This window comes from Pezoporus wallicus, unplaced genomic scaffold (genome assembly GCF_028554395.1).
Source record: "Pezoporus wallicus isolate ANWC-B61680 ecotype Strahan unplaced genomic scaffold, APGP_CSIRO_Pwel_v1 contig_4191, whole genome shotgun sequence".
Classification (NCBI taxonomy): domain Eukaryota; kingdom Metazoa; phylum Chordata; class Aves; order Psittaciformes; family Psittacidae; genus Pezoporus; species Pezoporus wallicus.
This window is the reverse complement of record NW_026641383.1, coordinates 2,025,460-2,052,892: the sequence shown is the minus strand read 5'-3', so window position 1 is coordinate 2,052,892 and position 27,433 is coordinate 2,025,460. Positions and strand designations below refer to the sequence as shown.

At 40.5% G+C, this 27,433-nt stretch overlaps 1 long non-coding RNA gene across 1 annotated transcript in view; it reads left to right on the top strand.

Moving 5' to 3' along the window:
* Positions 1-27,433, top strand: part of LOC130606815 (uncharacterized) — a 246,696-nt gene that overhangs the window by 208,493 nt on the left and 10,770 nt on the right. Inside the window, exon 7 of the long non-coding RNA XR_008974067.1 lies at positions 1,412-1,568. This is a non-coding gene — a long non-coding RNA (uncharacterized LOC130606815). The remainder of the gene's footprint in view (positions 1-1,411; positions 1,569-27,433) is intronic.

The window sequence follows — 27,433 nt, the reverse complement described above, 5'->3', positions numbered from 1 at the left end:
GGATCACAAGTTTCAGTCTAGCACAAAGCCTGGAGTTGTAAGATTTCACTTTTGCCTGACACATGCTATGAGAAAAGTGTGTTTGCTCAGTCCTTAATAGGACAAAATATAGCATTTCCACTACACATAATTTTTATATAAATCTCTGGTCACTGTAACCCCGTAATTCAAAGTAGGCTTGTTTCTTCTGCCTGAAATTTGTGATTATGAACTTCTGACAGCTGGCAGGAACACACACTGATGCTGCCAGCAAAACTCTGGACACTGTGCAGTCATGTTTTGAGCATTTTGAGTGTCTTTTGCTGGGATCCTGTAATAAGCTTGCCTTATATGGCATCAAGACAATTGAATTCTCTTTTGCATTGTACGCTTATGCAATTGCATTACTGTCTCTGAAGCCTTTTTGCCCTCATAAATAATTAAAACTGTTGTTACTCAAATTTGGACTTAGGAGACATATTAAGCCTCCTTATACAGAATGCAAGTGGCTGAAAGACCGGCTGCAAGCATGGAGGATTTGCTGGTTTCTGTTTTTCTGAGAGTGCAGAGTTTTGTGAGAGAAGTCTTATCCTACTAATAGTACTGATCACATGTTCTCTCATTTGTGTAATTGAGAAGATTACCAATATAATGAAAACAGCTCCATCTAAGTAAGTTCTCTACCCACAGTTAATAAAATACTATCTACCCTCCGAGACCTGGAATTTCTCTGAAAACAGTTTTAGTTAAACAAAGCGTTTTGTGTACCAACAGTAAATGTGATATTTATTTTTTCATTATTCATGAAACAACTTTAATGTCACTGCTGATTTTCTTGGTAGGATGTTCAGCTCCAGCATACCAGAGCTCATGCTGAGTTGTAGCTGAAGATGTCATTCACAATAAACATGAGCTGCTGTGACAATACGATGGCAGAAGGTGAAGAATCTCTTTTCTTGTGCAAGGGCGTGCATGTGTCTCTCTGTGTGTGTGAGTGGGAGAGAGAGATTTGATTGTGTTTACAAGATTCATTCGCAACACAGCAGGCAGTAGTCACATTGTAATATTCACCTTAACACAGATAATTTGATTTTTCAACATGGTTATCATGCATTTCGACATAACGATACATGAAAATATATGCTTTAGCAGTGCATTTTAAACAAGGTTGCACACTTTAAGTCGGAATATATTAGAGGTGAGCATCGATTTTTGCAATTGCTAGAGTCCTGGAAAGTGTCATTCAGTGTTCAGCATGTGTTACAAAATTACTGAGAGGAAAGCAAATTGTAATAGTAAGTCTGAGGGACTACTACCGTTTCTTGGCTGAACTCAACAGGATGGGCTTCCCCAAATTTGACATCTAAAGCTGTACAAGTTCTTCCCATTTGAGAGCCTTGGGTACTGATGGAATTTCTTTTCTGAGTTCCAGGTTGTCTCCTGACTGGAAAATGAAGAGTCAAAGAGACCCATGGCCTTTCTGCCCTTTACACTGAAAAGAAAATGAACTGCCTGGTCATAGGATGAATGTTGTCTTGGGTCACCATCAAGATCTTGACCTGCCTAACTGATGTGACACAAGGAAAGAGGTATGTTGATGCTCATCAAGAGCAGAGCCTCATTACTACATCCTGAAGCAGCCCGAGAGATAAGGGGATCTATCAGCAATTTAATTACAGTCTTAACACACTAGCCTTCATGCAAGACAAAAAGGAATCTTCTGTTTGCACTGTGAGATTTCAAGCTCAAATCTAAAGAGCGTGGACGTGGTTGGGCATGATTTTGTGAATCACCTACAGCAACAAACAAAAGCGGGAATAATTCTCCTGAAGTCAGTAGAGTTGAGCATGTTTATACAAATGAGTCATTTGGCCCAAACTCATTTGGAGTCTTTGCAGTATCACACCTCTGAATCTTCAGAGGTTTTCATAGAGTCATTAATATCGAGGCTGTATGGTACCCAGGGTAATTATCCATTATTGCTTGAGCCTGGCCCTGGAGTTATTCACAATATGTTGCCTCATTAGTATAATATAATGGGGAAAAAAAAAAACCTCAAGAAACAGAAACAAACTAGAAACTAGGAAAATAAGAGTGCTAAAAGGAGAAGAGTGTGAAGAAAATAAACACAGAAGGGTGAGGTCCTCTGATGGTGTAAATCAGCCTCACCTTCTGTGAGACTCTGCCACTTTACACCCTGTGATGCTCTGGCCCATGATTATTAGGAAAGTATGTTGTTGATATGCTCTATAATGGCTTCCATTACCAGCCCATGCTAAAAGAAGCAGCTGGTGAAAGTTATGTTTATGTTCCACAGATGGATCAGCAACGGCAGGCACATAGCTCTGTGTCTGGTAAACAGGTGTTTGACTTTATATTTGCTAGCTAGCCAGAAGAAGTCGTATTCTTGATTAGGGGTACGGGCAAAGAGATCAATTTAGTTGTTGAAAAGGAAGAAACGATTCTTTTTGGTTGCATTTTATCCTTTTTTTAAATAGCAAGTAATGTCCTGAAATACATCCCTTTTATCAGCATAGCCCAAGTGACTGGGAAGAAAAATGAGCAGAGGGGCAAATATCCCCAAACTGATGGAGATATTCAGATGATACTGTCTCACCTCCTTCCTTTCTTGTTAATTTTCAATGAAGAAGGAAGCACTTAGGCTTCAGAAAAAGGTGCCTATATGGAGTCAAAGCTTCCCATGCCAAAGGAGCAACTTCACCAGTTGCTGCACTGTAGAACAGGGCTAATTGAAATTACAGCAGAGTTTAGCTATGCCTTTACTGGTAGGTGGAAATATAATCATAGAATCAAAGAATAGTTAGGGTTGGAAAGGACCTTAAGGTCATCTAGTTCCAAACCCCCTGCCATGGGCAGGGACACCTCACACTAAACCATGTCACCCAGGGCTTTGTCCAACCTGGCTTTGAACACCGCCAGGGATGGAGCATTCGCAGCTTCCTTGGGCAACCCATTCCAGTGCCTCACCACCCTAACAGGAAAGAGCTTCTTCCTTATATCCAATCTAAACTTCCCCTGTTGAAGTTTTAACCCATTACCCCTTGTCCCATCACTACAGTCCCTAATGAAGAGTCCCTCCCCAGCAGCCCTATAGGCCCCCTTCAGATACTGGAAGGCTGCTATGAGGTCTCCACGCAGCCTTCTCTTCTCCAGGTTGAACAGCCCCAACTTTCTCAGTCTGTCTTCATACGGGAGGTTCTCCAGTCCCCTGATCATCCTCGTGGCCCTTCTCTGGACTTGTTCCAACAGTTCCATGTCCTTTTTATGTTGAGGACACCAGAACTGCACACAATACTCCATGTGAGGTCTCAGGAGAGCAGAGTAAAAGGGCAAGATCACCTCCTTCGACCTGCTGGTCATGCTCCTTTTGATGCAGCCCAGGATACGGTTGGCTTTCTGGGCTGTGAGCACACACTGAAGCAGGCTCATGTTTATTTGCTCATGGACCAACATCCCAAGTCCTTCTCCACAGGGCTGCTCTGAATCTCTTCTCTGCCTAACCTGTAGCTGTGCCTGCATTTGCTCCAACCCAGGTGTAGGACCTTGCACTTGTCATGGTTAAGCTTCATGAGGTTGGCATCAGCCCACCTAACAAGTGTGTCAAGGTCCCTCTGGATGGCATTCTTTCCTTCCAGGGTATCAACCCAACCACACAGCTTGGTGTCATTGACAAACTTGCTGAGGGTGCACTCAATCCCACTGTCCATGTCAGCGACAAAGATGTTGAAAAAGACTGGTCCCAACACCGATCCCTGAGGGGCACCACTCGTTACTGGTCTCCAGCCAGACATTGAGCCATTGACACAACTCTTTGTGTGCGGCCCTCCAGCCAGCTCTTTATCCACTGAGTGGTCCATCCATCAAATTGATGTGTCTCCAATTTAGAGACAAGGATGTCGTATGGGACAGTGTTGAACGCTTTGCACAAGTCCAGGTAGATGACATCAACTGCTCTACCCTTGTCCATCAGTTCTGTAGCCCCATCATAGAGGGCCACCAAATTGGTCAGGCAGGATTTCCCCTCAGTGAAGCCATGCTGGCTGTCACCAAGCACTTTGTTGATTTTCATGTGCCTTAGCATGCCTTCCAGGAGAATCTGCTCCCAGATTTTGCCAGGCACAGAGGTGAGACTGACTGGTCTGTAATTCCCCAGGTCATCCATTTTCCCCTTCTTGAAAATGGGGGTTATATTTCCCTTTTTCCAGTTGTCGGGAACTTCACCTGACTGCCAGGATTTTTCAAATACGATGGACAGTGGCTTAGCATAATCCTCTTTTTAATAAGGAATGTTTTGCCCACCAGTTCCAACACCTGTAAATTTAATACTTACATGTGCACAGGCAGCACAGAAGAAGAACAATTTATTTTCAGCTTATTCAGAGTAAACCATTTATTTCCACTGTGTTTATTCATTTCTGATTGCTCAGAAAGCCAAAAAGCAACTGTTTTTTTTTCTGATCTCTGGATGACAAATGCTTCTAGATGGAAGAATGACAAAATGTAAATGCCTGGGTGAATATCATTCAGCCTAAAATATGTTAAACTCTGAGGGTTCGGGAGCATTTTCACAGATACCCACCAGTAGGCTGAATACTCATTAATAATTAATATTATGACTCTGTGAATCATAGTGATTCAGATTCAGCACTTCTAGTTGCAAATCAGATTATTATTTTATTCTTTGACCAGCTCTAGGGAAAGCTCCATAGTATGTAATGCAAAGAAGTAGCCTAAGGGAATAGACCAGGCTGGCATCATTTGCCTAAAACTTGCCCACACTGCAATTGGGTGTTGATCCTTCTGGCAGAAGGTTAAATATATCCTGCTGAGTCCTTGAAACTAAGGCAGGCACAAGTGGTTCTCCAAGACAAGAGATGACCTAGGGAACAGGAAGAGCAGCAGAGACAGCTGAAGAACCTGGGGTAGGTCTGAAGAGATGTTTCACCCTCAGCATTGTTAGCTCGTTATCATGCCTGTTTTATTGAAACCAAACTGCTCAAAGGGGCGGCTCTGGAATCAACGCATTATGTCGGAAAGGTGGCTGTTTAAATGAAGTGTGAGCAGTGCGTGTTTTCAAGCTTCTGTTGTACATGTAATATATGAAGGAATAGCGAGAGCAGCAGGTGTTGTGGAAATTTATGGAGGAGCAGCAAGCCCAGGCAGCAGCCCCACAGGAAGAGCAGTGACAGTTACTGCAGCAGATGGTCTTGAGAATTATGAATGTGGGACCTATCCCCAGCTGCCCCTATAACCAGGTCCTTTTTGAGCAGGAACCAACGAGATGTTGACTCCAGGCTTACATGGTCACCTTGAGCACTGGGACTGGTGGTGGTCAGGGTAACCAGCCACTCTAGATCCATGCTGAAGAAGGGTGGCCTGAGCTGTGCATATTGATCTCTGAGCAGTGGTACTGCTGCTGTCTAGGAGAAGTACATCTTGAACCAGTTGGGAATCCCAGAATAGAAGTACTGATAAAGGCTCATGGAGGAATTTAACTACCCAGACATCTGTTGAGTAACAAATACAGCTGAACATGCATCATCGCAGAGGTTCCTAAATTATAGTGAAGACAACTTTATGATGCAGAAAGTAGAGACTCCTGAGGAGAAGCCATCCTGGATCTACAGGAGTATATTAATGAAATTTGCAGATGAAACTTTGCAAGTGCATTAAAAATACAGCAGCACTGTTTTAGGATTGACTTCAGCAGAGTTTCATATGTGTTTAGGATGAACTGCCTTCCTTATTTGTTTATTAATTTTGACTGTTAGACAAGTAAACAGAAGTTCAAGCCTACCTTCTCCTGCCTTTAAACCTGTTTGCATCGTCCATGCATGCCAGACATTTGACCTCTGCAGACTCTTAACTAATATACTTTGCAAACAGCTCTCTTGGACAGCACACAGCTCGCAATGGAGATTAGGAGAATTAGAAAAATGGGTAGGTAATAGCACTGCACCATTCCCCTTCAAAAATGCAAGTGCGTACCTTTGCAGAAAAAAATCATTTGAAACAAATGCTGAAGAGGATAAGGAATTTTAAGAAGCAGAAATATTGAAAAGATAATAATGAACAGCAAATAAGTCATGAGTTTTCAATAAGGCACAATAGCAAAGGAGGCCTATAAAATTTTGGAGTACAAACAAAGAGATATTACATCACAGGGTAAATTTCAAACAGGGCTTTTCTTTTCCCTTGTGGGTTTCAGGAGGTATAAGATAGGCTTGTGCACTGAAACAAGCAACAAAAAGGTTACACTGATTATAATGATGAACTGACAGTAAGACTTATGAATTTTTGAAAAATCTCTTGGAAGTTTTGATTTACAGTGACACTTACTGGAAAAAGGAAAAGCAAAGGAGAAGGCCACAAAACCTGATTTGTATCCCGAAACAAGGGAATCTGTAAAATCTTAGGGGAAAAAAAAAATCTCTTAAAATTTCTCACATAAATCAGCTAATCTTTGCCATCCTCAAGGAAAAAGCCGCCCTGAATGAATCCTGCTTCATTCCTCAGATTCAATACAGGGATAATGCCAGGTTTACTCTCTAATGATTCATTTCCTTACATCTGGAGAATGTGTCTTTTAAAAATTTAAGGGGGAAAAACCCAAGGGTTTTGGGTTTTATTTTTTTTCTCTCTTGCCAAGTTTTAATTTGATGCATTCATTTCTCCATTACCGTTCTGCCCCAAAGTTTATTGTCTCAAACACTGCACAGCAAAACCTTTTTCTCATCTCTTCAGGAAGGTAACGTTCCAATTTACATCTGTAATATCTGTATGATCATCTCAGCGGGATGGTAACCTTAGTAATCTTCCTGCTAAAACCCTGTTCATTAGCTTTATGATAAAATGCCTGTGTTATTCCCAGAAAAGAATAAAACTTTTCACTTGTCTACATTAATCCTGACATCTGCTATAGGTCATGTAGAGAAAGAAGTCTAGCTCCAAAAGTGATTCCAATTCAGTGTTGTATTAAGACTATTATCAAATAATTCCACTCCACCCGATCAAAGGCTTTCTCAACATCTAGTAACATTCATGGTATTGAGCCTTTGCCTTTTTGAAGATTTTTAGACTCCCCACAGCATCACCTAAAAGGTCGCTGAGGGGTCAGGGAGTGTTCAGGTCTTTGATGAGAAAGAACCAAGAACTCCGTTTAATCTTAATATTCAACTTCAGTGTACACGTACACACACAGATAAGTACTCCTGGGAACGCTAATCTCGGTCCAGGCACAAGCAATAGTGGAAGACTTTTTTGTCAAAGGTGCAATCTAAGAACTACCTTTGAAAGCAAGGAGTTTGGAAGGAGATAAAAAAAATGAATGAGGATCCCTCTCTGGTTATTACTTTGGTCTGAATTCCAGTTTGAATTGAACTCAGACAAAGAAGATCGGAGACAAGCATGCTATCAACAAGATAGCAGCAGTGATATACAAACCACCACTAATGAACTCCCTTTACGTGTTCAGGAAGCCTACAAAGAAAGCCTACAAACACCCAGCTGAAGGCTCTTCTTGCTTCAGGCCAGATGGATTTGCTGGCTATTCTTGCTCAAAGTTAATTTGTAATCTACAAAACCAGTCTCCTATTAATAGAAACAAAACCTAAAGGTAAAAAAATGGTGACAGAATATATCAACCTGAAGCTTCAATTTTTCTGTCTGCTGCACCTGAACTGGCATACACAGTCACTGAACTGAGTCTCGTCAAGGTTTCAGCACTGCAGTGAAAGCAAAGGACAGTAAGAAAAGTCACTTGTGGATCCCAGTTTCTATGAGGGAAGGTATAAAAGACTCTGAACTGTCCCTGAGCAAGGTTATTAACTTGAAAAGTACTTAGCTGAAACTCTTTCCTGGTGCATTGACTCATGCCCTCCACTTCAGCAAAGCCAGATTACAGTGATTTGCCAACGATTTTGTGGCTGCAGAATGCAGGAAGGTATTTTAATTGCATTTTCCCCTGTGATCAGTTTTGTTGCCATATTCTGTGGTTGAAATCTTATTGGAATGCTTTAAATAGAATAAAGACTTGGTTGGCTCTTCTGTCCCTTCACCCTTCCTCTTCCCCACCCAAACTGGTCAAGGTTGTTTGGATGGAAATGCTACTTTCATCTGAAAGGCTTTTTACCTAGAAAGCAACTGCAGATGAACAGCGCCAACAGGAACTCTGTAATCACTGGCTGGGCTTTTCTCACTTCTCCCAAAGGAAGTACGTTGAAAATTATGTTTCAAGATTTGAAATGAGGTGATGTGAACTGACTCAGAGCCATCACTATGCTGATTTGCCCCAGCTGAAGCAGCACACACCCCCCCCCCCCCCCCCCTTTGCATTATGTGTGAATCAGCTGTTTAGTAATCAGTGGGATCCAGATTCTGGTGGGTTTACTTCCACAAAGGGCAGGAAGAAGGTTTTTGTCACATTTTGCTCTGTGATTGGCTCTGAAGTCTTAACAGTGGATGAAATTTCACTTTGGTCTTATTTGCATTAATACAAAGATGGTTAGACAAATAGTCTCTGCTTGCTCTTTGCCCATATATACTCACCTTGAGTACTAAGAGTAAGTATAACTTGCCTCGCTCACCTTTAATGGCCTGTCTAGTGGAGGTGCACAAATGATGATCCTCAGGTCCTTCAGCTCTCTTGAGACATGGCCTCTTTACTTCTATCTCCTGAATCGCCTGGTGGAGCAGCTGATCTCTTTCTGTCAAACAAGACCATCACTTCTGTTACCTGCCTGCGATCAACACCACTCCTGCAAAGTCACAAAGACCTATTTAATATCAGGTATCAGTTCCCATGAAATGTTTGTGTGGAAGCAGGACTTGGATTTATGCTGGGGAGGAGGAGCGGGGGTGGAAGCATGGGTTGATTAGGTCCCCTTGGTTAGATTGGATCTAGTTCCTATCTTGTGCTAATCCACCCCAGACTCCTGGCGGTAAGATTCAAAGCAGCATAAAGCAGATAACAGGAGAAGGCGGAGGGGGCTGGTCAGGGGTGTTTGTAAATAAATCTGGAACCTGGGATCTGCAGCCTGCTTGGTTATGGTTTTGTGAAAACACAATTACAGCATAAAATGAAAGCAGGCTGTGCAATGAAAACAAGAGGAATGCCATCACCCAGGTTGGCTTGTACTGCAAACCACCCTGGTCAATCATCCGAGATGAATGGAGGTATCCGCTGAATAACCTCACTTTGCAACTTTTATGTGAAGGCTTGATAAATGAAGTCAGGGAGAGGTACAAGAAAGTGATTAAAACCAGCCTGCGCAAAAGGCAATGATAACCTCCCTGAGCTTGAAACTTTTTTTCCTCTTCTGCCTGAGTTTGTTGGATAATTAACCCTTTCGTCCTTCGGTCTCTGTACACAAACATTTGTATATTTGCACAACGCAGCTGCCTCTAGACAAGCAATTTGTCACTGGTAATAAATTGGACTCGGTGGCAAGGCCAGCCACTTCCAATGGGGATGCTTGCAGCCAGGTACCATGATCTGGAATTTCATAGTGCCCTCACTGTAGCAGAAAATCTTTTCCAAAGTTTAGCTCACTCATTTCTTGTCTCTGCGCTCTCTAAGCTGCCCAGTTGCTCACTTGGTCACCTCCTTTTAGGCATCCTCATAGAATAACATGCCCCAGGCCACACTGGCCAAATAGTTTTAGGGAATGTCAGTCGGTTGTCGTAATGAGCTCGAATGGGATATTATTATCACTAAAACAACAGGCAATTCTGGCATTATTGTCAAGCAGGGGCCAGGATTTCTCCTTGTGGACCTGGAACCATCATCTGTCGTCTCTTGAGGTAAAACCAGTTACTGACTCGAAGGATGACCTGAGCGTTCAGAAAAGCATTTTACCCGTGTATGGCATAGTCAGAGATCAACAGATTTCCCATTCATAGTTATAGTCCACTGCACTCCTAGGTGCTTGCTGGGGTTAAAAAAAAGGGACTATCAAAGGGGTCTCACAGACAGACCTTCGTCCAAATGTGGTCAGAGGCAGCTGCTTATAGTTTGGTTGCTTCACTTTTGGTCCGCCCAACTGCATTAGGATACCAAATCGAGGGTTTATGGAAAAACAGCTGTCGAGAGTCTGAGTCTGAGATGGGCTCAGGTGAAGATCTACAAGCTAGCATTAATAAAATATACAGAAGCTTTCTTGCACATCAGAGAAATAAGCTCTTCTAGGGGGAACCCCCCCTAGACTTAGGTGAAAGAATGGCAGCAGCACCACTGCCTGTGGTGCTGAACAAAGCTCTTTAAACTCTTACTGAGAAGCAAAACCTCGGCTGAGAAATGTCAACAGAGCTTTTACGACAGCCTGAAAATTAATTGTCCTCTGAAATGGCAGTCCTCAATTTAGGCTTAATCTCTCTTGCATTACTCAGGTAGCTATTGTGAAGTATCACCCCGCTTGCTGCTCTCGCTGACAGTTTCTATATCCCTTCACCATGCCCACTGGAAGGAAAACAATCACATAAATCCCTCTTGCAGGGCATGCTCAAACTCGTTTCTTATTGTGGGACAAATTTATGGTCGCATTTACTATGTAATCTTTAAAGGGGACTGGCTGGTGGTTGAAGGTCTAAAATTACAGATGACCTGCGTGTAAGCAAAAGTGGATTTGTTAAAGAATCTGTATTTAAGGGAGGAGGGAAGGGGGTGAGAGGGGAGCTGGATGTTCCTTTGTAGTTTATGACCTTTCCTTAAAAAAAAAAAAAGAAATACAAAAAATCAACCAAACCAACAACCTTCAGGAAAGGTAGAAAAGCAGTTCTCATTCTGCAGCTCTAAATATCTGTTTATCCCACTGCCATGCTGTAAGCATGCCCAGTTGGGATGATTTAGCACTCTGCTGATGACTACCAACGGAAGGACTTCATGTGAAAAGGTAGTCTGCCACAGCTAATGGGCTCTTGTTTCAAAGGGATGCTGTGTGTACATTACTAGTGTATGGAGAAGGTGCAGAAAGGCCTCAGCAGACATTAGGAATGGAGTGTTGTTGATGATGAAAAGGCACTTTGCTGTTGAGGGAATGGTGGGAGAGAAAAGGCGTATCTGTCTTTTTGATTAGAAATGCATGCTTCCTTTCATCATCTGAGCTGAAAAATTGGCTTCTGCTCTTGGTTTATGAAACCATTTTTCTTTTCCCTTCCTTCCCAGGTTTGCAAACTCTTTAATAAATTAGTTACTGTGAGGTGCATGGGTGCAACAATCACCTTAGAGGCTTTTCCCAAATGCATCTTTAATATTTTATAAGTATTTAAATAGATTTATTCAATGTGAACAGCCTGATTTATTAACACTGGCACTCTGGCATGGAAAGGGGGTTCAATACAAATTATGTTGTGTCAGAAATTTTTAGCAGCTAGATCTCAATTTACCAATGGATTCTTGGAAGTCAGGAAATAATAGGACCCACTCCATGTTAATATTTAATCAGGCTTTGGTGCCAGATAGAAGCTGTCGAATGAATGAGATGCAATGAGGGGAGCCCTGTATTACATTAAAATATACATCATGTGTGTTCTCTTCTTTGATGGAGGGGAGAAGTGGGTCAGTTATTATGACAAGTAAGAGGCTCAGACCTGCCACTGAATAAAGATGCTTTGTCAGATTCTAAGAGCTGACTAGATGAAGTTAAAATCTCATTGCAGACATGTGTGGGAAACCTGAGTGACCAGGTATGGAACTTGTTTTCCTTTTGATGTCCTGGGTCTAATAGATGCCTTTCCTTGTATGCATTCAGAAAATATTATATGACAACAGAAACACTGAACCTGACATGATAGCAGAGCTGTTTTGTAAAGCACTTTATAATGATGCAGTGAGAAGGATGCAATTAAACCAAATGCTGTCCTGCATAACTAATGTACCAAGGGGAAGGATGGCTTTACTGGTCCTCTGTAGATCAGTACTCTGTAGTTTATTGTTACCCAAAATTCATTTTCACTCTAGAGTGCATAGCCTGGTACATTACCCTCATAAAAACAAATTGGGTTTATTTCTGTATGGAAACAACAACCAGTTTTCTCAATGCAGAGTTTGGGTGTAAATTTAAAATTCAAGGAAGCTTGGAACCAAAGTTTTTCACAGTAGTGTTCACTCACTTGAATGGAATAGATGAACATAAGGGCATGATTGCAGAAGAGCTCTGCATATCAGCAGGGCTTTCCTAAATCACTGCTCCCAGTGTGGAGCCAGTCAGATGAGTTAGGAGACTGCTCAAAAACTGGCAACATCAGATTTCAGCTGTGTACTACTGACACAGCTTCCCCAGTCCACCCTGCAAGGCAGGGGCTAAATAGGTGAATGGGCAGTAAAGAAGAAAGCTTCAGTCAGCAGCAGTGGGACTGACACTGGGTAAAAAGGAGAAAAGAGGACATGTCAGATGCCATTGATCTTTCCCTGGAATATTTTAGGATGAGCCAGCAATGAAGAAAAACCCTCCAGTGGTAAAGACTGCCTAGCCATAATTGTATGCTCATGTGCAAGGGTTGAGTTCTTTGGAGCGTATGAACTAGGGTGGTGTGGTTGAAGTGCCTGGAATAACACTCGTGGCCACTGGCTGAAATTTTGACCTGTGGCTGAAGTTCTGGGACAGTGAGCTAGTCTTCTGGTAGAAACTTTATTAATTCCCTTTTCTCATTTAATTATTTCTATCCCTTTAAACATGTAATGTGTTTAGTTTCCCTGTGTGCTTGCTTTATTTGAAGAAAGAAAGAAAAGTTGAACTGCTATTACTTTTTAATATTAATATTAAGAAGGCTGGACGATGCTCCAGTAGGACAACTGGGTCAGGAAAAGACCCCACTCCAGACATCTGGTTCTGTACTGTTTGCTTGGAATGGCTTACTGTAAGGTTAGACTACCAGTGAAGAACTCCTTAGTTTGTGCTGTGATAGTTGCCTGTTCTTGTTAGTATCATGTTCTGAATTCTTTAAACTTAATATTTGAAGGGGGGGGAAATAAATGGAGCAGAACACTGTGCATGATTTCTTTATGCTGTTTATGGTTAAGTTGAATTTGGTTTTGTGGAGAGAGTATAACTACGACCGTTTTGATGAGATGGTGGTAGATCCAGAGCTGGGTCAATGCTACCTATGTTACTACTTACAGATCTCCACCCGATCTGCCAAAAGGCAGACTGGCTGCTCAGAGTGGGATTGTTACTCTCTTCTACATGGTAGTAGTTTTAGCTATTGTTAATATTTACTTATACAGTTCCTTAAAAGTAAACAGATATTGTGACCTACTTCATAGGAAACAGTAATACAGAGTTGCACCTTTATCAGCTGTGAGAGCAAACGTAATTCAGAAAAGAATAAACTTGTTTCCATTCCAGGGATGAAGTGTGTCCCTTGGCATACAGGATTATATGGTTACAGGTTTGGGGATCAACAGGTCCAGATTTCTATTAAAGTATCAGCCATGCTTTCCTGCCTCTGGGCAGCAGTTATTTAGGAGTTACCTATGTTTTGATGGGTAAGGAAACATGTCTTTCTGCTTTATCCTGTTAAGATGATCTGCCGTTTAGGCTGTCATTTGCTGCTTGTGTGATTGGAAAAAAAAAACAAACCATGCCGCAAAGTTAACTTCTAAATTCACTTATTTGCTTCTTTTCGACCACTGCAATTTTGAGTATCTAATCTCAACACTCTTAGTAATGGCATTTTAAGGCTTCACTGTAGCACACTGTGTTCAAGGAAAGTGATCTCTTTAGTAGGCATTTTGATAGAGTCACAGCAAAGACTGTATTACTTTTATCTCAGGAAAATAATACCACCATCTACTCCAAACTCGAATACGTATGAGCAGATGTTCCTAAAATTTTTTCAAGCTAGGGCTAGGTGGGAAAGAAGTAGATGAGAAGAATATCAGAGGGAATAGGGCAAGTTTCACAGTTCAAATATAGGAGGCTTAGCTATATTGGTATTAGGAAAAATACTAGGAGAGCTATTGTTATTAAAACACCATAGAAAGATAAACAGGTTTAATAGTTAATTGTTTTTTCAGCTAAGTTTCACTGTTCAGAAGTTCATCTGGACCTCTGAAGGATTTGGCCAGCTAGAAATATGCCTGAAAGTGCTGAAATTTCAGCCTCCTTCTTCCCAAAGGAGACAGCAATTGAAATAGAGGAACCTCTTCTGCTGTCTCCCACTGATCGGGGGATTTCTTGGAGAAATGGCCCCACTCTGGTCTTCAGGACAATTACAAGGTACTACTTTGTGCGTGAGCGAGGCCAAAGCAGTTATCTAGGAAATCTGAATGTGATTTTAATTATAGGTTTTATTATTGGAGCAGCCGTAACCAAGATTGTAACAGTCAATTATATATGGAGCTTTATTGGCAAAGGGTGTTTAATATTAAACAATCATGGCTAACCGTGAACATACCTGATATAATAATGAACTTTATTTGAAAGATCAGCATGAGATAAAGGAGTTAAATTTAGCTGTACAGTCTGTAACAATAGCACAAGGGGATATCGTGAATTCATTTTATTTGGAAACAGAAAACTCTGGATGTTGTTAGATTATCTTTTTGAGAGCATAACGTAAATGTTTGGTAACCAGAGATTTGTATTGCTAGAGAGAATCACTTTCACTAAAGCCACAGTAACCGAATGTTTAAATGTGCAGGACTGAACTGTCAAAGCACGTAACAACATCTTTAAATAAAATGGAAGCGGCTAGAGCTGCTTCTATCAGTGTCCTCCTCTGACAGCTGCTTAAGGTTCGATTCTGTTCCCATTGAAGTCAGTGGAAAATCTCCTGGTAACCTGAAATGATTGATGGCATGGACATTACCAGAAAAAAAAAAGGGGAAGTCTCAAAGCATTGAGAAAGGTGCACTGCTGTCCCACAGCATGTGGGTTATTTGTATACATACAGAATGATATTGCCAACCCACAGCATTGATAAGTGTGGCTAGAGTCCCTTGCAAGAGCCTTATACCCCCTCCATGAGATTTTTTCAGTCTTCCAGTTCTAAGTCACTGGAAACCTTTGGCATTCACAATAATCAGGTTTTCAGCTTAACTACAGGCTCAGAAAACCTCTTACACTATTTCTAGTTTCTTTTCATTAAAGCTGTCAATCTCTGATAGCTAATGGTAGGCTCAAATCAGAAAGGCTCATGTGGCAAAATCTGCCCTAACTCCACAGCTATGAAGCACTGAGGAAGTAAGTGCTGACCAGCCCATATTCCTGGTATAGCAGTGTTGGTTGGTTTTTATTTTAACTTTATATTTGTGTCAATGGCTACATGGACTGTTTGGCCTAAATGTGAGTCCTGATGCAGGCAAGGAGGCAGGATGTAAACCAGCTGTGGGATGCAGGAACAAGGCAGGCTGTCCTAGGCATGACCAAGATCTGTGCAGTGGGTTTTACCTGCAGACATCCTCAAGACCTCACTTCCAGACTGGCAGGAGGATGAGCCACATCTCCTCTTCAGTCTCATTTTTTCAATTCTCAGAGGCTAAGCTAAGAGCCAGTATTATGGATTTATATCTGGGCTTTCTCTTCAGTCCACTCCCCTTCTAATTGCTGCTGTTTGGACCTGGTGGACCAATATTCTGCAAACAGATGGTGTCTTTATCAGCATGTAAACTGAAATACTCCAACCAGAGCTCCCTCCTGCTTCTTGGTTTCTAAAATGCAGCTCAAATTCTTAATTGGGTAACCTGAACTTCTCTGTAATCTGCGTATCAGTGTGTATGGATGTAATGGACATGTCAGTGCTGTGTACGCTAACACTTTTAAGTCATATAATGGGCCTGTTCACTAGAAGAATAAACACACCATGCAATTTAACTGCAAGCTGGGGGGATACGGAGGAGAATGTTCACTGAAAGGTTATCTACAGTGTAAAAGCAGTTATTTTCCTCCTGCAGTTTTTGAGGGTGATCTGCAGCAGAGTATTCTCCTTAATTTTGAGAATTGATTGTCTAAAGGAAAGGAAATGTAGAGAATTTCTTCTTGCAAGCACTTTTCAGCTCTTAAGAGGCTTTTGTGCTGCCTGTGCAAGCCTACAGTTGGATACTGCAGAATACAGTAATGCAGAGAAAAGGATTAATAAAAAACCCCAAAGGTGTAAAATATAACAAAAGGCAATATTTAGCATCACACTGGTAGAAGAAACAGCTGAAGTCAATGGGAGTTTGATCCATGAAAGCACAGCAGGACCATGCCATATATAGGAAAGCACAAGCTGTCAAAATTAAGTGTGTAGTTTATGGTATGCTTTTTGTTTGAAATAACATATTACCTCCTATTTATAGTAAAGCAGACTAAACAGTTCTATATGTCTGCATTTAAGATTTTCAGACAGAGAGTAAGGATACCTTTTACCTGGAAATTGTAGAGTCAGAGCTCAAAATTGTTAGCAGTGATACAAATGAATACCTGTGATTTTACAGGCATATAAATCTCTAGCTTCTGCTTACATAGCCCCGCTCTGTCTGCAGTATTGGCTGGATCTGACGATCACTGCTGGAGGACTGCTAGGAAACAAATGAACTTGCAATGCATAGTATCTTAAAGGAAACTATAAATGGGATAGGTCAAGGACTAGGCATGTAAGCGACAGGAAAAAATCTTCCTTTTAGTTTATACAACTCCTGCTTCCATGTCTGTGCGGATTCCTAATAAGGAATAGTAACTTTTTGAGGCACTAGGCCTGTACATATTTCCTGACCTTATAATTCTCACAGTTCTAGACATTCCAAGGTAGGGGGTCATTCAGACAGAGTTGTAATTTCTTGTGCATATTTATTTCCAAAGTATCTTTTGCATAGTTTCCCAGTGAAATCATGTGCTGGGGCTGGGGAATGCTAAATAGGTTATTTTTCAAGCTTGCATATAAAGGGCCTGTCAAAGTGGACTGTTTTGGACTTATCAAGTAAAAGTGCTGGAGCCAAACCATGTTGTTTGTAGCTTGTCCTTCCCAACCCCGCTATGAGCTGTGCTCCCAACCTTCCAATGGGAGGTGACATAAGAAGGTTAAGGAGCTCTGGTTTTGTTATCAGTGAGGATTTTAAGGACGATAAAAGTCTTGAAAGCATACATTGGCTCAAGAGGAGTGTGACCTGAGCCTCCCCCAAAACCACTACTTTTTGTTAACCCTTTGGCATTAGATTTGTGCTCCTTTTCCTTCCCATTCTGTAAATAAACACACGACCAATTTTAGGGGGAAAAGGTTGTAGAAGCCCGCTTCTCTGTAAATAACCTTAACTGGTTGTGAAAGCACATTTTGAATTCATTTTCTTAGTCCTTCAAGACACATACTTTTTTTTGAAGCAATTACATTTATCTGATCAAAGAATTAAAATACATTAGGGACCAGCCAAGATATGAATTTCAAATATTCACTTCTCAAAATCCATCAACCAAGCAGCAGCTAGAAGTTATCTACTGTCTGAAAGAGGTTTATACAAAGTATTTGTCTGGCAATTTTCAAAAACAAAAAAATCTCTGTTAAAAATCCTGCAGATAATGTATTCATCAAAGAGAAGCTAAACTTGAGAGGAAAGAGTTTGCACTTAATTCTGTGTATGCCCTGCTCAAAGCAGCGCTAAGGAAGGTTGGTCAGACTTCAGCTTTTATCAAGATGTGTCTAACTAATCTAAATTGAAATGTGGGAACTTTCTTTCTGAACTCCAAAAGCATATAATACATTTGGGACTGAGATTTTCGAGCTCTTGTTGAAAAGTAAGTGTAGACTTTCTGCTTGCAAAAATTCCTGTGAAAAAAAGTCCAACTTTTTTCTAAGCATTTGAAAAGAATGGCAAGCAGAAGATCCTGTGGAAACTGGGAAGTGTTTTCACAGATTGCTGGTGACAGTAAGTATCATTTTATAAAACACCAGTTAGGCTGCCTATGACATATGGAGACAATTTCTGCCTCAGCTATATTTACCTTTCCCTTTGATCTAATGGGAACAGCTCATGTATATTGAGGCAGAGCTTGGTCTACACTATTCTGTTTGGTTTGTGCATTGAAAGAAGTTTGGAATAGCTAAGCTGACACGTGCTGTTGTAACTAAGAGGACAAGATGGTGCAATGAGCCTGATTTAGTCATGTGGAGGGGCAGTTACGAGGTGATATGAGTGAAATGCATTAAGTGCTGGCTTTTTCCTTTATCATTAGAAAATCATTGAAATGTAAGACTGGAAGGAAACTCCGTAGTCCATATATTCCATTCCCCTGCTCAAAGGCAGGATCAATTATACAGCCATCCCTAGCAGCCATTTAAATAAAATATTACTGGAATGAAGAGATATTTTTTATATTTAGAAGGGGGAATACTACCAGCATAGTTAGTTACTTACTTTCTGGAAAAGAAGGAAAAAAACATGAAAGAGGTTATTCCAGCTCTCTAAGAGTTATCATTCAAATTAGTTTGCTGATTTGCTTGGGATCATTGGAGAAGCCTGACTGGAAGACATAAGTGGAATGTAAGACAGTGGAAGTGAAATATAAGGAGATATGATCATAGAAAGCAAGGGAACAGGTTGAACAGGCTTCCAGTTGAGGTGGTGAGCTCCAAAGGCAGAAGTATATTTAGGGAACACCTAAATGAGCATGTGGAATTCAAAACCATAAAGAGTTGTGTGTTGTCATTTTGAGCTTTGAATTGCCAGGTGATCCTTCGGGAGGTTTGAAGTGAGATTTTGTATGGCTTGCCTCTCTTAATTAGTATCGGAGATGTGTGTATGTACGTGTGTGCTTACACAGCACTGGGTTTATTCCTCCTAAACAAAAAGGCACAACAATTTGAAGATTCTTTAAAAAAAATAGGTTTTAAAGTTTCTTAAAGTAATGCAGGAGCCAGAGAAGAACAAAGACTGTTGCACTTGCACATGAATCCTGCTTGCCTCTGATGTAGTCATATCACTGTAAAGCTCCCTGCCTGATTGTTGTGAGTGGTTTTTCTAAAGCCAGCCCATTTTATTTGACTTTTGTCAGAGCTGCAGTTTTCTCTGCTCTACTTTTAGGTGCAAACACTACAATTATTTGCAGAGTGTTATTGGTCATTTATTTTATCAATCTAATATTCTTACAGTACGCATCTTACTACCGCTGTTAACTGTTTTGGGTCATTTCTTATTTGTATACCAAAAAACTGCTTCCAGTGTTATTACTTATTGGTCATAATCAATTAGGGAAGTTTTTAGACTATGGCAGTCTTATATAAATACACTGGCAAAGTTCACCTCCTATGATTTCTGACAATTAAATTGTTCTGTCACTTTGGGACCTTCATTAATCTCAACTTGTCATCCTTGTTTATGCAGGTTATAATGGCCTGTGTGTGTAAGTGAAATGAGATGCTAAAAGCCCTTGGCTGTTTAACTCTTTGATGAAAGTCAAGCAGGAATATGTTGTTGAAGGGAAATGTTGATTTTTTTTTTTTCATCCCCCAAAATAGCACCATGGAAATTATTGCACTGTTTAATGACTAGCTATGAAATAAGCCAAGAAGTTTTACAGAGGGGTGAAGAAAAGAGTTGGTGGTAGTGTTATCACAGTCCTTTGTGTATCTGCATAAGTGCACATAGAAATAAAGATGTGGCAGTGCAGATTACCTTCTCTACCAGGAAAGAAGTATGAAGACATCATGTTCCAGCAGTCAGAGATCTTCAGATAACATTGCAGGATCAGTGTAACTCAGGTGAAAGGCATGGCTAAAGTCTCTTCAAAAATTTGAAATGTGTTAGTGGCAGGCCCTTCAGTTTGGGTGGTTCTGGCAGACTGATTACTTGGGACCATTGCAGATGCACTTCTGAGGACTTTAGGAAGTGAAAATACATTTACAGAATGTAATTTAATATATAAGTTCCTGGGGGAGGATAACCTTTTTTACGTTATCTCCTAGAATTTGAAGACCTGGTTTCTGATTTCTCCAAATATAGATGGTGGTTTATTATCTTCTGCCCTTTACTGCATCCTTTAAGAAGGTCCTAAAAGGCTTTCTAGAGTGTTCACTCTACAGCACCAACACTGTTACTTGTATGAACCTCTTACTGATCCTTCCTCCTGGAGTGGCCTATGAACTGTCATCAGATTCTCACCTGGCACCATGCACTGAAGATGTAGGTACCTTTTATTCCATACCATTTATCAAACCTAGTGTTTCCTCTTGGGCAAGTGCCTGCTGAAGTTGAAACTTATCTTTATTCTTATTCTTATTTAATCTTTATTCTTATTTGCAACTGGAAATGAGGGGCCAAGTGAAAACGAACAGTGCATTGTCCCATGCTGCCAAAGCTGGAGATGGAGTGCAAGTCTCCTGACCTGCTCAGAGCCTCCATCCATTTCCAGCTGGCCAAGGTTAAAAAATAGGAGTAGCCATAGAGTTATCCATCTCAAATCTAAAAGGAGTGTAATGATATGCTATTCTCTGCACCCTGAGAAACATACGAGTGACATCCTCTCTCTGAGCTCTAATTACCATAATTCTTAGACCAGAGAGAGATCCAGAACACTGCACAAATTATCACCCAATATCTTTAATAAATGTGGATGGTAAGTTACTTGCAAAGGTGCTGGTTAATAATCTGGAACGCATATTCCCAGACCTAATTCATTTCAGTCAGGTGGGATTTATTAGGAATTGGACTGTCATGCAGTAGTATGAGGCAACTTTTCAGTACAGTAAGTTCACACAGAAGCAAAGGAGAAGGCTGGTCCGTCTCATCTCAGACCATAAGGAGACAAACTGTTTCTGACTTTTCTGAAGGTTTGACTAGGGACAACCCTTTGACACTGTACAGTAAAAGCCGGTGGCACCCATCAATCTAGTGTAAAATTGCTGATGCCACTGGGTTAATGGCTAAACTTCCTCAGTTACAAAAAGAAGTGGCAGAGCTGCTCTTCCATTTCTACTTGATCCACAGTTCACATCATTACTGCATTTCTCTCTTCTTTTATGAGATTAATTTATAAAGAAAAACCAATCCCATGTGCCTCAGGGATGCCCGTTTTGGATGCGGCTGCCTTTCTTCCTTGCCTAGAGAGGAAACGAAATGATGGGCTCCCACCAAAGATGCCTCAGTGTGTGTGCCTGAAGTTCAGTAGAATAAATGCAAGTCTTGGAGGCAAACTGCCAGATGTTATTTGTCGAAGCTGCCTCTAGGCTGCTCTGAAGCATACCAACACATGTGTCAGGGCAGAAAGAGAGTCAGGGCAGCTTTCCAATTTTTCTTGCTCCCAGAGGCTCTCCAGGGGAAGCTGAGTTTAGGAACAGAGAAGAAAAGACTATAAAAATGAGAGATTGGTGTCTTTCAGGTTCTAATGCTGAGGCAACTGAAAAGCATCATACATGTAATTTCATCTTAGATTTTGAGCACAAAACAATATACATGTCTTTCTAGATACTTCAGCCTGTGGTGAGGTGCATAAATCAGATGCAAATGCTAGTGCTTGCTCCTGCAGCTGCAGGGACAGCATTGCTAGTACTGTTTTGACAATGCCAGCTGATCGTATACTTCAGGAATGAGGTAAAGCTTTAATGGCATTTCAGAAAGACTTTTAAAAAGCCACACTGGATTTTACTCAAGATCATGCTAAGAAAATCATGAGTTTAGCCAGTTCATTTCCACCCACTGCCTTCGTAGATACATATAAAACAAACAGACCGAAACATTTATAGTTTTGGTTGCAAAATAAGAGAAAAATGCTTGCCCAAACAAACATAACATAGTGGTGAAGCACTGTTCTTGAACTAACAACCCCACAAAGATGATATTGCGTATATTCTTCTTGCATTATCGTCTTTCCATGAACTGTCAGTTTACTTAGACTGATTATCTATGGGGAAAGCCTATTTTTAGCATGTGTTTGTACACTGGCCAGTATAACTAGATGCTGGTGTCTAATAGTTGTCTCTCAAAAGTGGAAAGACAGAACTGAATGTCATTTAAGAAGGGAACTCTCAAAAAAGTTTACCATAGAACACAGGGGTGGATATTTAGTACTTATCCTCAATTTCTTTGCAATGAGATAAAGCATTAAAGAGATGACATTGATGTATTTGTTATCCTACATGATAGTTTTCCTTTTTTTACCCCCTCTTGCAGCTTTACCTTTGTGACATTCTCCATCTTAATGTTTGCATCAGACACACTGGTACTATGTAAATTACATTTAGTACATAATTATGCACAGCCGCTAGGTTGCATAAATAAATTCTCATCAGTTTTGCATGTGAACCCTGAAATGAGTACACCTGTACTAGCTCAAGACCTGTAAACTGATTAATTGCACCAGGACCATTTAGCTGGGGTGGGATTCTGCACTGAGCTGTTCCACTTCCAGGATTTGTTCTCCCGTGTCTGCACAATATAGTGTCATCTTAGAGATGTATATGGGGATAGATCAGAAAACAATTACCACCCCTCCAAAAGTGGTCACAGGGAGTGAAGCATAGCAGTGGTGCTCTCAGGAAGTGAAGTGGGGTCAGCTGAAGATGGACAGTTGAGACTTTCACTCAATTCACAGTTCCTTGTGAGACTCAGAAATTCACTTCACGAGATTGTTTTTAAAACCTGATTGAACACAGTGTTCAAAATTGTATTTGTACCAACAGTGGCTCTAATGAAAAATGGAAACTCTCATGTTTAGTTTCCTAAGAAGCAGTTTTCCAATTTTCAGTCAGCACTTCTGAGTGGACATTCCCATGTTTTTAATGAATTTCCGGGACATTTTGAAGATTAACTTGAAGAAGGATAAAATGTAGCTCACAAATCATTTACTTCTAAGTTACAACAACCTAATATCCTCAGTTCATTTGAGCAGTGCCAATTAAACAAAATTTGGCTTTAAAATCTCACAGTATATTTAAATGAAATTACATATTTAAATATTTTTAATGAGCAGTCTCATATAATCAGTTAGTTTTGAGTTTTCCAAGATCACTGAATTACAGGGACATACAGATGATAGCTAATACAGATGTAAAAATGCGTTTGTGTGTGTGGGCACTCCTGTGTCTGTGTGTACACAACACACACTTCTGTATCGCCACATGCAAAAACACACACACACATATGTGTGTGTGTATATACATATGAATAAAATCACTGATGAAACTACTGGTGGCTACCTCTCCAGGCAAATAAGGCTCATGAATTGGCACATTTTGCTTAATCTGCATGTAAAGCATGTTACACATCACTGTTACAATGCAGACATCTTAACTTTAAATGAGACGAAAACAAACATAAAATTAGCACTTTAGGGAACCCCCTGCCACTCAATTTGTGTTGGGTTTAACACCTTCTTATTTTATATATCCTTCTACATAAACAGTTTTATATCAGCCCTTGATATGGTGCCTTCAAAGAATTAAATGTTGAGCTGTTTAAAAGCACTAATTAGCAGCTTTAATACAAAGGGGAGCATAGTTATTAGTAAAATCTTGTAAACCTAGAATACCCTTCGGGCCCAGTCATTTGTGTGTGAAATAGCTCAAGAAAAATATTATATTGTTAATCACAAAAACCTTGAAGGGAAATGCTAAATCTGGGTAGAAACATAAACTGTACCCTTCCAAACAAAGGAGGAAAAGTGGCCGTCCACATGAAAGCAAAGCCATAAAATCCCAAGAAGAATATATTCATTGATAAAATGCGGCTTGCTTCCTAGTAAGGGGTTTTGCAATCTGTAACCTTATGCACATACAACAACAAACATTCGTTAATGGTGTTTAGTTTGAACACAGCTAGCGACATATTTATTAAATTAGCACTTCATTCCTTTCAATAATGTGCAACAATGGCAAGGCTCTTTCAAAAGGTAGCTTTTGGCAGTGGTACGATGATATTCGAATCTATACAGTTATTTTGGTACAATGCAAATTACATATAGATACGTATATATGTACCATTAGAGATGTTTATAAAGGCATTGAAACCAATGTCACCTAGATTTTCTTTCTAGAAAACTATATGTGTGCACTTTGGTAAATTTAAGTTTATATTTGAACAGAGCTCAGTTCTCCTTCGTTCAGTACTTCACACATGTTTTATGTTAATAGTTAATATTTATAATGCAGGTAAATAATTATATTCTTAAATGTTTAAAAGTTACACTAGCTCCAACATTGTAAAGGAGGTAGTGTTTCTAGTTTATACAGTGTGGTATAGCTGAGTGGCAGTAGATAACAGAAGGAGCATGCATAAGAATGGAGAAAATTCTTTCACTGACAGCTAATGCTTAAAAAGTAAAATACTAAGAATCTCAGAATTTACAGGTGCTGGAAAAGAAATAACACATTGCTTTTGTAGCTTGTGATTTCATGAGATAGAACTGAAGATTTTCACCTTGAAACTCCAACTTTCTGCTACTGAACATGAAAAGTATTTGAACAGCACTTTTAAAGTTCAGGAGGGAAATTCTATGGTATGTTACTTTTCTGAAATTATTATGGTTATATAAATTTGATATGCCATCATGCAGAATCATTATTTTCATCTGGTATCATCCTTCTCCTCACATTTCCTATGAAAAAAGACTGGGGAAAAGAATGCTGGGCATGCATATTTTAACTGGTGTCATCCTAATGATCATTTGCTGGTTTTAGGGCTACCAGATATGGTTTTTTAAAGGAAAAGTAAATAAGGATAGTTTCTAATATTTGAGGACAATGTTAAGTAGAAATTTCTCCATAATAAGTAATATCCATCATTTCCAGCTACAGCCTACTATGAGAAACAGATTTATTCAAAGCCCCAGTATATTTGCTGTGAATATATTTTTAATGTATTTCACTAACATGAAAGAGCTGGCCAGAGCTTAAACATTTTTTTTTATGTCATGGTTTGCTTTTTACGGTGTTTTATGTTACAACCTAATTAGTATCTTACAGTGCCCTTACATGTACTTCGGGTGTAGGGTTTCACTAAATACACTGAACGTTTTATTTTGGGGACCTCCGTGACACGGTCTAAGCAGTTTTAAGCAGGCTAAGAATATGTTTCCAGTCAATCAAGCCTCTAGAGATAGGTTATCCACCTCTGGCTAATGCACTGCTATAAAACCTTCACCGTTTCTGACTGCGCAATACAGTCTGTTATTAAACCCCTAACGGTGCACGGCCGTGGGATTCAGACGGGGGGAGGGAGACAATTATTTCCAGTACTTCATAAAGCCTACTTTAACAAATTATATGAAGATTAACTAATAGCAGCTTCAGCATTGGATGGCTGGCCAAATTAGGAATGACTTATCAGACTGGTGCTTCATCGGCTGCTCTTTGGAGCCTGCCTTTGCAGAGGAGGTCTTTGCCAGCAGCTAGTTCAATAGATGATGAACCAGGCCTGGTACTTGGTCTGCACCACAGCAATAGAGAGATGAAGCGAGCAGTGCTTTGAGCTCCTCTGAAAACTGGTTTGGAAGGCCAGTGAGGTCTAGGAGCGTTGGCGTTTTCCTGCTGAGGATTAAATGTGCCTGCACAAAGCCAGCATATCCCACAAATCAAAAGCAGCGTGTGTGCAGAAGGGGCAAGTGATGGATTAGGGAGAGGGCCTTGTGAATGCTCCCTTTCCTGAAGGGGAGATAATCCGTCAGTCTCACCAGGGCAATCCTGTGAGAGTACACCATGCTGGGGTCCCAGCATCCTCTTCATTTTTTTTCTGTCCTGTGGAGGGCACCAGCATTCAATGGCAGTCACTACCCCGAGCATTTGATGAGGAGCTGAGAAGAGATGTTTGGGCACATTTGGGAAGGAGTCTATTTTTTGCTCTCTCTCTGCAGAAGGGTTGTATTATTTTCCAGTTTTGGAGAGCTGGGGAGAAGGCAGCATAAGATCTTTTGGGAAGGCTAAGACCGCTCTAGTCTTGCAGTAATAAAATGCAAGATAAATTGTTCATGTTTAAAACAATTTAAGATTCAAATGGGGCAAGCTTGGTCCAGTGCCTTTTAAGTAGAACACTTGCTGTGGTAGGAGGGCTTCCCAGGACGAAAGCCTAGGAGAAGTCTAGGCTTAAACAGAGTTTATGTTTAACCAAGGGATTGCCCCGCTCTCCCTACAAAGACCTTTCATTTCCATCTGGAATGAGTATACGATAACCTAGTCAGACCAGCCTCTCAGTCACCAATCAAAACACTGACTCTTGACATTTGCCTAATTATCTTTTCTCATCATCAGTCATCTCTTGAAGTCTTTGCTTCATTCAGATGCCAGGTATTTCCGAAATTAATCATGTCATTGAAAGCGGCATCTTTTCATGTAAATGGACTTTATTATCTGGATCGAAAAGCTCCCCCCCTTCCTCCTTTGAGCTGCAAAAGCCCATTTGCAGGGAAAGTGTCTGAAATCTGACATGCTGCCTTCTCAAGAAAGATTCGTAGTGGTGACCTCCCAGCAAGAGCTAAGCATCCGTCACTGGGAGTGCGTGTGTGTGCTGCTTGCACCCTTGGGCTGGATGCATGCTAATTTGCCCCATTGTTTCAGGGTGAGTGGCTTTCTAGCACTTTCGAACAAAGCCTTTTTTGCATAAGCTTCTGTGTGTACAATTATTTTATGTTCACGTCATTCCATCATCCTATCTCTATTCCTGATATAAGAGGGGATGGAAACGTCTTTGTTTTCTTGTTATACTGGGGATTACAGGCTGGATTTAACATGTTAGCAAGGACACTCCTCTTTCATTAAATCCCATTTGACAAATGTTTTGGGCCATAGGATTGATCAGCCCATTGCACTGCTCATCCTCGCTTTAACTTTCAAAGGCACTATCTTCAAAACGTGTTGATTCAACAAGATACCAATCCTCAATAATTGACTGTGCGATACAAAGTGTTGAAGGGATGGCTGAAGAAGTGAAAATGAGAGGCATGCTCTCAGGAATGTTACTGAAACCTTGGTAGAAGAATGGCTTAATTTGCTCATTAGATGTGTATTTTAATGAAACCCACAATGAGAAGGACTGAATGCAGTTCTGCATTTTGGAGGGTTTGCTTTTTAAGTTTGTGATGGCACATTTACAAAATCCCTTCAAAAACATGGTATTATTTTATACCCATTGAGCTTCCCCCCAGCACCATTTGAGTACAACAGTATTAATTAGTGGCAAGCTCTATGCTGACATTTAAAAAGTGAAACTTGGGCATCATCTCACTAAAAGGGAGAAGTGGCCTTCTGTCCTTACACAGTAAACTGCTAAAAAAGGAAGGTCATTGTTTTTAACAGCGTCAAACCGGGCTTGCTCTGAAAGAAGCAAGAAGTATATTAGAAAGTTTTCAGCATCATGTAAGAGTCATGTTCTGTATTCTCTGGTAATAGTTGAAGAGCATGAACAGACTAAAAGTGGGCTTTTTTAACAACAGACACAATGTTACACATTAGTGCAGGTATCTGTGAATATTTAGACATAATGGGTAGATTATAAATTGTTAGATGCTAAAGGCAAAATAAGCCATGCCGTTACCTA